Genomic DNA, 10,482 nt, shown 5'->3' on the forward strand with positions numbered 1-10,482 from the left:
TTTGTAATAAATTTGCTTCGGCATGTCAAGAAAACCTTTAAAATATTGCAGTGTATGACTGATGTACTGCATTATTTCACCAAATCTCTGATGTATCTTTTACACAGATTTTCTTAAAAGATATATTGTACATCTCAAACTGTAATATCACAAGATTGTAATAGACATTGATTTGCTTTACTGTTAATGACCAAGGGGTTAATTTAATGTGTGAGAAGTAATCAATATTCTTCTTGACTTCAGATAGTGCCGGACTGGATACTTGACATTGGATTTATCTCCATCTACACTGACATATCTAAACCAGTCACCTGTATCTCAGCTTGTTATCTGGACTTCTTTCATAGCTTGGAGGGAAAGAGGTGCTTATTGTACACTGTTTAACATATTCTAAGATACGTGACTTAGGACACATACCTAACTTTAGATGAGGAGGCCAGATGAGTGGCCTCTGAACATTCCTTGACAATGCTTGGCTTCCTATTTGCTTTTCTTTTTGCCTTTTTTTTTTTTTTTTTAGGACAGTTCCAATCTCCTTTGCAGGTCACCAGATCTGGAAGGAAATTTCAAAATATTAGGGTTTTGGTAAACTAGCCCAGTTTAAGACAAAAGCTGAATTGCTTTGAAATATTTAAATTGTTTAATGTGTAAAATACTTGAATTTGTAACTGCTGATACTTTAAACTTTCTTTTTTCTGACTGTGGTTCTATCCTTTATATTTGGAAGGCAAGTCTCTTGATTTTTAATATTCTTAAAAATAGGTGTTCTAATTATAAAGATAAAACATCTTTTTGTTTAATTTGTCCTGTTTGATGTTCTTAGGCAACCTAATGTGTTGAAGCTTTGCCTAAAGAAAAGTTTCACTCTGTGAAAGATAGAATAACTGCTTGAACAGGTTTATGTTATTTCCTACTAGATTCAAAACACCCCTGCTAATTTAGCAGCAGACTGGAAGTTCTTATTTTCTTATTCATTAGGTTGCTAAGGTCTCAGAGGTCAAGAGAAGGTTGAGCACCTTGGCCCTGACAAGTGAACTGCCAAGGGCATGAGGAATATAGAGATGTGAGTGGGTAAGACGACTAGAAATTGGCTCAGTTATTGTCATAATTTCAAGAGATTTCATGTGTTTGTCTATAATGTTTTGATCCCATCAATCAGCGATATCAATAAATAATTTACTTTTACAGAGAACTGTCGGGAGAATTCTGAATAATTCTCTGTAATTTCTTTGCAACTCTATGCAGCAGCAGTGCATGTCTGACACAATTGTAATGAGCTCTGGGCTAAAACAGCTGAAACTTGGGTATTCTTCTGGACATATTGCAAAACCGTGTGGATTTGGTAGGAAGAAGGAAGGGTACAGAGCTTATTAGGGATACTTTGCTGCCTTCCTGGCTGCCAGAGGTAATCCCACGTTTGTGGGAAAGGCATGATTCAGCACAGACAGTTGAACTCATCTTGGTTTTTGATGGGCTTTGTTTATGTATTTGTTTGCTTGCTGCTGTTGTGATTGTAAATATATTACAAAGGATCTGGAGACGGAGATAGATTTATTTTTTGTGTGTGAAAAAGCAAAGGGGAAAAATATTCAAGACCAAAAGCTCCATGTTTGTTGACAATTAGAAGAGAGATCTATCAATTGCCATGTTTTCTGGAAATGAAAAAATGTCAGAAATATGCTAACTGCTTAAGTGTTTTCTGAAGCATTTGTGATGGCAAGCATCTCATGTTAAATGGGTGAATATTTTTGTTCTTATATCTGTTGCCTTTCAGTAGTACTATCTAGAAAGCACACTTGGGTTAATTTATCTTTCTGTGAATACATCATTCCTATGAGTCAAAATAATACTGTTCACATGTGCCAAGGATATCTACTGCATATACGTGCATATGAAAAAAAATATTTATCAGTTGATATACAATACCTCTGTATAGATGTCTGTGACTTCTTAAATCCTCATAAACAAAACAACATCCTTTATACTATATATGACTTGTTGATTTAAATGTTGTACTGCAAACTATTATAGATGACCTTGCAATGGTTACTAAGGTGGGATTCTGAATGAGTCCACAATAGTTTAATGAATCACTAGTGCAATCAGGGCCAACTTCAGGCATTGGCAGAAGAGGCAGCTGCCTAGGCAGCTAACTGGAATGGATAGGAAAACATCTATAGCTTAATTATCTTCCCCTAGCTATGCTGCACGTCTGGAAAGTCACTCTGTTTGGCTAATACTGCCAGAAAGTTCAGGGTGTATGGGCTAGGAGCTACTGCTATGTGGAACCAGGGCAGCAGAAAAGAGGCAGTAAGTGTGACGTGAAATTCTGCCATCTCATTTTAGCTCTACTTCTTCTCCCTATGTCTTCTTTTACTGCTGAAGGACCAGTCTTACCTCCTCACAGTTAGAATGGCAAAATTCATTTTTGTCTATGTTGCTGAGAGGTCTTAATCTGGTTCCAAAAGCAGTTATGTTAGCAAAACAGAAAGCAATTCAATTGCCATTATAAGAAACTTATTTATATGACCTTTATAAGTGTCCATTGTATTTTTTCACTTTTCTAGATGAATGAATGCCATAAAAGAAGACTGACATGATGAAAAATTCATAGAGTTTAAGACCTTTGAATTTCTCCTGATAGTTCTTTTATTATCAAATCTGGCAATACCTTTTGAGAAGTACATCTGGTCTTAATTAAAGACTTCAAATTATAGAGAATCCATCATATTCTTTGAAAAGCTCTTCCAGTCTTAATTACAACCACTATTAATAATGTACAACTTATACATCATTAAAGTTTGAGCTTCAGGTTCCAGCTATCTGATCATTTCATACATCCTGCTGTTAATTTATGAACCCTCCAGTGTGACCTCTCCGTGCAATGACATATAGACCAGTCAACTTGCATCATAACTTTATCCTCAAAAATTTAAATAGAGTTTTCTCTTTAATATGGGTCAGCTAAGAACCATCCACTGCTCTGAAGTAATATTCAGGCTAATTTTTAATGTATCAGCTTAGATCCCAGAAGGAACAGCTTCATTAATAGAGCACATTTTCTATTCCAGTTAGCTGAGCTTGTTACAACTAGCTTGGGTACCTGTGTGCAGAGCTACACTGTGTTGTGTAGACATAACTGATCTCTCTGGCAGCATTTACAAGTTAAAAATAATGACAATAAAGGCACTTGGAATAACAGAGTACAGATGGAGAATATAATTCAAAAGAAATCTGCAGGCCAAAAATACATTAGCAGGAAAAACTGTAAAAGTAGAATCTTCCCAAAATTTAGCCTTCGAAAAAACCTGGTTAAACCCAGATTAACTGCAAGCAAACCCTGTATTCTAGGTTGTGAGAGAACACAGGTACTGTTCTGTCTATAATCCAGCCTAAATCAATCGCAAGTTACTGGTATACTGTTACGACCTTAATATTTCTGCACCACCTTCCTCACATGAATTAAAGGAGGCCAGTGGCAATCTACTTCACATTGAGCAAAGTAAATGTTAACATCGACCCATAAATGCTTGGGAATGTATTTTTTACAACACTGAAAAATATTTGCAACAATGAGCTCTTACTTGAAAAGGCTTGATAGTCTATACTTTCAACATTTTTAGATGCCTAACTCAAATTTTTACAGCTTATTTAGGTGAGTAAAAATAGTTGGCATTCTAGACCCCTTCTCCTGCAGAACAAAACATGAGAATTAGGTGTGGAAGGATTCAACCAGCTTTATAAAGGTGTTTACCTTAAAGTATTCTCCAAATAAGTGTTTTTTACTACTCCCCACCTCCAGATATATATTGTTGCCTTATGCCAGGTGAACTAAATTGAGGAAAATTATCTAGCTGGAAACTAATCTTTGTCAGGTGAGATTTTTGCAAAATCAGTCCCCTTACCTGGTTCATCACAGTTATATCACCCTTGAAAAAGAAGGAGATGGGAATAGGCAACCAGACATGACAAGAGTGGTAGATCACTCCTTTCCAAGGAGCCCTCATTAATGTTGAAGTACTTGCAGAACCACACCTTTTCATTAAGTAGTACTTCACAGTCATTTTATTAAATCTAATAGGACTGTGCAAAGTAAGATATCCCACTAAGCTGTATGAATGTGGCCTTTATTGACAGCAAATCACTTAGGATATTTAGGTAGAATGGGTTAAATATTTTGTAAATTCAGAGTACTGTGCTGCAAACTGAGATATTCCATTTTAACATGCGAACTTGCCTGTTTCCCTGTGATAATAAGTGAACTAACACATGTTACTCTGGCCTACAATCCTTTTAATGCTGTATTCTTTGTTCAAGTTAAGTACAGTGTTTGAATTCTTTGTGATGTAAATCATCTTAATAGCAGTCTTAAATAATGTTTGGTCTATAAAAAGCAAAACCAGTAGAAACTATTAATCACTGCTGCCAACCTGAGCATACCCATATGGGTTGTAATCTGTAGCTTTCCAGTTTTCTAATGCTTCTAAAGCTGCTAAATATAAATATAAAATATGCTTAGTTAAGATTTGTAGTTGTACTCTTTCACTATAATATCTAATTTAGTATCTCCTTAATCATATAATTTAGAGACAATGGTGTAGATCACAACATTTTTTATTTTCAGTCTTATGATTTAATTGCTACCTCTGTAGGTTCTACTTGTCTGGCAGGAACAATTTTCACATATATTCCTCATGGGCTGGACAATATATTTAAAAATCTCTTTAAGCTAATTCTAATTTATGGTTGGTAGCAAATAAGAATACTGTATTAATAACTGCTGGTGGAAGGTCACCAGTGATGTGGTACTGGGATTTAGGCCCAGATCCAAAGTTTACGAAGTCAATAGAAAGGCATGTACTTCATGGAAATCACAACAGTGAGCTTATATTAGGATTGAAAAGCTACAGCTGATACACCTCTCCTAAAATGAAAAACAATGGGATTTGTTATACCAAAGACAAAGGATAGGTAGGCCTCCACGCATTGATTCTTCATGTGTGATCTTTATTTGCAGTCCAAGGGTAAAACCCCATTTACAGCAATATTACATAAAGCTTATCTACCTCACAAGATTATGATGTTAAATTCTTCTCTGGACCAAAATGTAACTTATATTTGATCACTTATATGTCCAGTGAATGTATTGTATCCTGCTTTAAAACTTAACACCTGGTGAGCTTAATGTTTTCTGGGGGTGGTGGGTGAGGAGGAGTTTAATTTCAAGATTTTCTTAGACTGCCAAGATACTAGGGCAAGGAAAAGAAGACTCCAACCTCTTCCACTCTTTTGGATTTATGTTATGATTAATTTGCCAACTTACTGTATTTAATATGGCAACATCTATGGACAGGTCGCAAAATAGCCAAAATATAATCAGCAAACCTTGAATACTTACTTAAATACTCCCATAAATACAACTTTTGTAGCATTAATCTTCCTTCTACAGTTGGTATGAGTTACCATGGTGAAAAATGTGCACCGATGTAGATCTGCACAGACGTTATTCCAATGAATTTGATATCTTAAGAATTTGGTGCTGTGCTGTTCTAATCAACTGCTGAGAATCTTCCTGAGGTGCCACCGCTGTACACAGTGTCGTCCCTGATGTTTTTAAACCACTTCCACTGAAGATTGTTTGATACAAACATTACCAAAGTAAGTACAAAGAGTCCCATCTGCTTCAATTGCAGTGTCTGAGATAAGTCATGAATGGACTTAAAATTACCCCTGTATGCAGCTGGCATTTTTAAGGTGCAGTTTCATGATCTACTTATGCTGGCCTAGAACTGCACCGCCCTGTTGTGTCTGCACGAGCAATTATGTAGCAATGAGACTGCCAACTGCTCCGACACAAAGGGGCTGGCAGGAGCACGCAGCTGGGACAGAGAAAGAGAGCAGCACTGCTGCTTTTGGCAGCTGGTCCATCCTACGTCTCTCTGCTGACAGTAACACCAGTCACTTTTCAGCCTGTGAGCACTCCAGTCTTGCAGCGTTGGAGAACTCCACTAAAACGAAGAGCCTCTGTAATGTGGAAAAAAAAAATGTCACTTCTTTTCTGCTTTGCTTGTGCAGTGTGATAAATGCAATAATTTTAATTTTTAGTTTTAATTAAACCAGGATATTCTCGTGTATTTGTTTGTGTTTTGTTGTGGTTGCTTTTAATTAGTTATCATTCGTAAATAAAAAGAATCTTAAAATAAGTAAAATTAAAAATAAAAAAATAAAAATTAAAAATAAGATTAAGATTAAAATTAAGATCAGAATTAAAATTTTAAAAAGTAAGAATAGTAACACCACATGCTGTTTTGCTCTTTTCTGTGTACTCTACAATACAGTTCCCCTGTATTCTTTCAACCCCCAAAAGATAGGAATTTAGTTATCAATTGTTTATATACTTTATGTTTCACCCCCTTTATTTGTCAAATGTTTATCAGCAACATCATATTTCTCCCTCTGAAACTAGCTGACTAGCTAACAGTGTGGTTTTTGTTTGTGCTGCTGTTCCATGGGGTTACACAGAGAAGTAGTGGACTTGGATACGGCAAAAGTCAGTGTCACAGTCAGGAGCGGGAGACCTGATTTGGAGGAGTGATCCCTGCTCTGAGAATGCAGTATATGCTTCATTCCAATACCTATTTATTGTAAAGTGTGTAAACCATTTTTGGATGGCAGAGGGTCCTTCCTTCTAATACAATTCATATATGTGTGTATGTTTCTGTGTGTGATTATATTAATGAAAAGTAACATGATTTCCCAGGATGCCCCTATTTTGGAACAAAAAGATGTTGTATGCTGAAACAGACAAGAGGTTAGGTCATTTAAGAGTTGAGATATTTTGGCTAGCATCCTGTAAAGGAGAAAAGACCATTGCACCAATGTCTTCTTTGTGAAAGGTGGGTGCTTCTGACCAACAGATTATCGCATTAAAGAGGATCCTCATGACCACTGCATTGTCCTCCAATGTTTTCCTGTTGTAAAAGAAGGAGCATGAGGCATATTTCAAGAATTCACAATGAATTAGATCTACGAGTGGATTTAGATTAAGAAAAGTATATAACTGAGGCCACAGTTAGGTTTAGTCATGAAATACACACTGAGCCCTGACAATATGGAGAGATTCCTGAGTGGTCAGGAACTCTCCCCCAAACTTGTGATGCCTCTGAAATAAAACCTGTACTTTAAACTTAGGAGTTTATGTATTTTTGGTACTTGAGGAGTTAGGCAGAAGTTTCAAGGGTCCACCATTACTGGACACCTAGTTACCTCAGTCCAGATCCTACTTAAACACCTGGCTCTTTTTGTATATGTGGATCAATGTCTCATATTTGACAGCAGCACCTCATTCATTTATGAACTTTTGAATTATTATCCTCTTTGACACTGGCAAATATTTTGCTGCAGTTCAGCTGATTATCCTACTCTTCACTTCCATCTGTTAGCCCTTGGCCTGTACTCAAGCAGGATAACGCTGCTAGCATTTTCAAGATTGTTCAGATGGCTGACTTTGGTATCAATGCAGAATGCTATCCCTGAAGTGGTACACCAGAGCGTATCTCCAACAATGACCCATGACTTCTTATACTAAGAACTTGAAGTGACAGTGAGGTCACTTTCCCATGAGTCAAAACTCATTTTCTTGGTAGATATTTAGCCAGCATCTTTTTCCTGCTGATAGCTCATCAGCCTTACTTTTCAGCTATTCATAGTTATGAAGAATATTTGAAAACGTAACAATATAATTAAATTTGTTGCCAGATGGTCCGTGTTTCTACAAATAAAAATGCAAATCGTAACTTTTAATAGTCACTTTCACAATTAACAGTTGTTCTGAAAGTGACCTTGGTTTTACTGACCACAATGCATTCAAGTAAGGCAGAATGCCAATTCAGGCTCATTTTATGCAAAAGAGTTGGTTACAACCCAGGGTCCCTATTTCTAATTACCTTAATCCAACTCCTTTGAAGTTTGCTTCACTTAATTGTTTCTCCTGGATACCAGTTGAATCCATGAGCTTTTGTTTTTGTTTTTCAGTTGTAGTATAGTAACTATGGGTTTCTGATGAGTATTGAAAATTAGAGATAGAAAAACAACTGAATACTAGTTCTACCACTATTGTTATTTGGTGTTTTTTTTATGAAGCATAATGACTTGAAAATGGCAGAAAGTAAGTAGCTTATACTAGTTGAAATCATACATGGTTACGAATGTTCTTGCTTTGCAGTTGGCTTAGCAGAAAATCAGCCTTAAGTATTCTGCCAGTGCATCTTTGATAATGTGAAAAAGCTTCTGCAGAAAAAGTGAAATGCCTTACAAATGCCTTCACTGCCTTATAAATAAGACTTTGCAACCGAACACTGTATATGTAATGATCTCACCACAAGTCCCAGAGAGTGAGAAGGGCTCTTGGGAGAGCTTTACTCTTGCTTTTAACCTAACAAAAGTCCTCCACATACTCTACTCATTCAGAATTGCCTGACAATTTGTGGGAGAAGTTATTTTCTGAGACTTCACTATGTTCCAGAATGGGTCAGCCTTGGGAAAAACGTTATGGGTACAATGCAGGGTACAATGGGAGTAGAGGGAAAAAGATTTGGGAGGTTTTCATTTGTAGTATATTCCACTCAGTTTCTACCGACTTAGAGAAGAATGTGGCCTCTATTGTTACTTTACATTTCCCTTTGGTGTCCTCCTGGAATAACTTCCCCAGTAACATGAAACAGCAGAATTTTAACAGATTCAAGGTCAGGGAACTGTGTGCTGATCTTTGGTTATTATGCAAATTTCTTCTGGTGGGAAAATATGATCCAGGCAATAATCAGTATTTTTCCCTCTTAAGCCAAGTCCATAGGGCACATCTGAAAGATTAGGATGGTTCCAGATATAGTTCATCATTGATGGAAATGTGCATAATTTAATAATCTAATCCATCCAAGGTGCTCTCCATAGCACAAAGAAACAGAATCAGTATCCATAATGTATGGCCATTATGTATTCATATGTTCATTTCAAGATAGTAATACATTCAATAGCTTAAGAAACACTTAAATATGCAACTGTATTTTCTAAGATATTTGGCAAAAAAAAAAAAGAATATAGGCTACACCTGGGAAGAAGTGGTGACTTATGTTCTCAGGTTGATTAAAACCCACATCCTTTGAGGTACAGTTTATAAACATAGTAATTGGTAATACATATCAAAATTCTCACACCCTTTCTTTTCCTAGAGTTCACTTACTACCAAAGAATAGCTTGGTATCACATCAGACAGGTTACAAAATCAGGCTCGGAGATTCATCACTGGCAACCAAACTGCGATTCAAACCCGAGAATGGCGTTACACCTCCTGAATTTCGGGGCTGGACCACAGGCACCAGGCAGGCTAGCCGGCATTTTCTACTGGCCCTTCTCCGCATCGCTGACCATGAACACGTCGAGGGGCAGAAGTTTCTACACCTCATTACGGTTTTATATTTTACTTCACAAGCCTTCAGCTACAGCTGATACAGAACTATCTTAACGACCCGCATAAAACAAAGTGCCTGCGCAGGGAGGTAGTTGCAAAAAGCGGGACCGTCTCAACACGCAGGTGCTGCGCACCCCCGTGGTTTCAGAGATGTGGGCACTGTTATGTATTTATTCCGCGCTTACAAAGTTCCTACCCAGAGGAGCCTGCCCAGCCCTGCTCTCCGGCTCCTGGGCCGCCGCCGTCGTGCCGTGCCGTGCCGTGCTGTGCCGTGCTGTGCCGTGCCATTGCCGCGGCTTGCAGCCGCGGGAGCCGGCCCACGGCGGGGCGGCAGCTGGCGGCCGGCCGGCCGGCCACGGAGGCGACCCCCCGCGGCAGCTTTTCTTTCACAGAGCCCTCTCACATCTGCTTGCTGCTCCCCGCACCGAGACCTGCTCCACCCCCGCCTCCCCCGGACCCTCTTTCGCCGTCCCTCACCGCGGCCTCGCGGAGGCCGACGCGGGAGCCTCCCAGACGGCGCGGCCCCGCCTCCCCCCACCGCCTCCGCCGCTCCCAGGTGCGGCCCCCTCCGCTCCGGCTCCAGCCCCGGCCCCGGTCCCGGCCCTGCCCCCGGGCGCAGGCGCCGCGTTCCGCTCCGCGCCGCCGGCAGCCCGCTTCCGAGTCACAGGGGCGGCGGTGGCATCCCCTGCCGGGAGCAGGGCTGGGCTCGGCGCTGGGAGCGGCGCCAGCTCACGCAGTCGCAGCGAAGAGGAGCAGCCGGGAGCGCCGAAGGGCGCGAGAGCCCGCCCGCCGCCGCAGCACGGCGCGGAGGATCGGCACATCCCTGTTCCGCCGGGGGCGGCTCTGCTCAGTGCCCCGCCGCCTCCCCTCCCTCCCTCCCTCCCTCCCCGCCCCTCCGGAGCGACATCTCTGCGAGTTCGCTTCGCTGCCCGCGCCCGTGGCTGAGCGCACGCCGCGGCATCTCCCCCGCCATCAACTCTGGGAAGCCGCCGGCGGAGGGCAGGGACACGAAGTTG

The sequence above is a fragment of the Nyctibius grandis genome, chromosome 3 (genome assembly GCF_013368605.1).
Source record: "Nyctibius grandis isolate bNycGra1 chromosome 3, bNycGra1.pri, whole genome shotgun sequence".
Taxonomy (NCBI): domain Eukaryota; kingdom Metazoa; phylum Chordata; class Aves; order Nyctibiiformes; family Nyctibiidae; genus Nyctibius; species Nyctibius grandis.